The 2,392-nt window shown below is 41.6% G+C and overlaps 1 long non-coding RNA gene across 1 annotated transcript; it reads right to left on the reverse strand.

Moving 5' to 3' along the window:
* Positions 1-286: 286 nt before the first annotated feature.
* LOC139435260 (uncharacterized) lies at positions 287-1,253 on the reverse strand. The gene is made up of 3 exons (XR_011644553.1): positions 1,090-1,253; positions 505-565; positions 287-421 (listed from the first exon to the last, which is right to left on the reverse strand). It is a non-coding gene; the product is annotated as an uncharacterized lncRNA (long non-coding RNA).
* Positions 1,254-2,392: the final 1,139 nt, after the last annotated feature.

A 2,392-nucleotide genomic window follows, 5' to 3' on the forward strand; every position in this document is an offset into this window, starting at 1 on the left:
CTCATATCTAGTCCATATATTTCAAATGATATTGCACTGCATTTCATAGAATGATAGAAAAGTCCGACTCAAATTTGAACCTGAACATAAATGCTGTGCTGCCTGGGGATGCTCCAAGCGCTCAGAGAAAGGAGTATGAATGTAAGGTTTCCCCACTGACACAGAGAGGAGGAAAGAATGGCTGGCTCAAGTCAGCAGGAGCAATTTAACTATCACAAAAGACAACAACAGCAACAACATATGTGAGGTAATCATATTTTTCACAAAACGAAGACCACACCATTGGGAAGCTTAACGTCTGTTTAATAAAAATAAGGAACAGGGAGAGGCTTGCAAAGCTCTGGGAGTTGAGACTCAGGTGCAGGGTGAGGGTCTCATTGCAGGTCTTTAGGCTCCATTGAATCCCCCTGGGGTTCTTGTGCTGAAAGAGGGAGACAGGAGAAAGGGTTAGATACATCTAGCAACCTAGAGGATGGGAAATTGCCGACCTATTTTAAAACGTACCTTGTGTTTTCACTCTCACTTAAGTCCCTCTCTCTTTGCCATCAATCCAACATCAGCTGAGCTGCAACATAATACAGACAGGTAATAATCAACAGAATACATAATATGACTGCTAAAAACACTCACCCATAAATTACGTTTTAGTTTACTGTTTCGATAGCGATGTATCACAAAAATAGCTCTCTTCCTTATTATTGTGTAACGTTAACTATATTATACTAGCTTGAACTCCAAAATGGATATCCTCATTTCACCACCTCCACCCACTACAATCACACGCCCCAATGTTATATTGAACTAATATGTAACTCCCTCCACCCCGGATAAAAGCACGTTAAGAAGCCCCTTTTCTCTAATTCCACAACGTTGGAGGAAATAACATTAAGAGAACGGATTAATAGGCTGTTCGTGGTTAACGTGTGTTGCTAACGTTATCCGGCATTCTAGCCTAATCTGTTATCTGTAAACGTCAAATATACTGATTGAAGGGATAATCCACTAACATCCTTTAATACACATGTGTAGTTAATTTGATTCAGATGTTCTGATAATATCCGCAATATAAATCTTTAAACGTCTTCTTACCTTTAAAAGTCCATCACGAACGGTCTATTATGCTACAACTCTACTGCACTGCTAGCCGCAGATCCTCTCAATAGTTTCCCGGAAGTGCTCCGCGATCTGCCATTGCTGTAAAAAACTGGTCCATTTGAGTGAACGGAGATGTCGGAACTCTTCTCTGGGCGGGGTCGGGCATCCAACCCCGCCTTTTATCCGACCCCGCCCCATTCCGCGTTCCGCAGCGAGGACCTTCTCTTAGTAGGCGGAGTCGGCCACTAACGGCTCGACAGTGACGTCAGAGTCTAACTCCCGCCTTCTCCCGCCTGCTCCAAATAAGGGCAAAGAGGCGGTGCTGAGGCGGGACAGGGCAGGACCTGCTGGCACAGAGCGTGACGTTCCAGACCTAGCTCAGGCTAAGAAGCTAAGCTAACATGCGCTCAGTATTAAGCTAACAACCTATGCTAACAACCCAGCTTGTGGTCACTGCTCCTCGTTCCCGGCATATTCTGAAGGTAAGATACCCTGTAACTTTACAAAACGTGTCCTTTTGATTTAAATGTTCTTGAACCTACACTATACAATTGTTTTTTAAGTGCTTCACCGTTTTTCAAATATAAATGTCATTTGTAACTAAACTTTGTAAACTAGCAGAGATATGGCCAGTGTTGCGTGAATTTAATTTAATTAATGAAATATGACTGTAGAAAAAGAAAGGTGCTTTTATATTGATTAAACCATTTTTATTTATTTCAGCATTAAGAAAAAAGGAGATGGCAACCTCCTCCACGCCAAACTGCACAACCTGTAAGTTGATGGTCCTGGCTTACTTTACATGACTTCAGATGGTTGACATTACACACAAACATACTATACATATATGTATATATACATGTGTAGATAAACAGCACACAGTATATAAATATATATATATATATATATATATATATATATATATATAAACTGTGTGCTGTTAATCTGTTTTTTGAGGTGTTGCTCTCTTGTTACTTTTAACCATACAGGTGTGATTTCAGTTATTTTGTATGTTATTGTCAAAGGAACAAAATGAGCAACCCTTTATACTTAATTTGATATTCCTCATTATCTGAAGCATTTGTTACTCTCATTTGTTTTCCTCCCATAGTGACTGTATGGATAATCGGAGACAGCTATGTCCGGCGTGGAGCCCTGAGAGCTACAGAGACCATCAGCAGCAACCTTGGCCTCGACCTGAGGGTGTGCTGGAGAGGTTGGAGTGTACTGCGCTGGAGAGGTGTCCTCCCTTTCTTTTCCTACTCCCTGCGAGGAAGAGCAGTCCCGGATGTCCTCC

The sequence above is a fragment of the Pseudochaenichthys georgianus genome, chromosome 15 (genome assembly GCF_902827115.2).
Source record: "Pseudochaenichthys georgianus chromosome 15, fPseGeo1.2, whole genome shotgun sequence".
NCBI lineage: Eukaryota > Metazoa > Chordata > Actinopteri > Perciformes > Channichthyidae > Pseudochaenichthys > Pseudochaenichthys georgianus.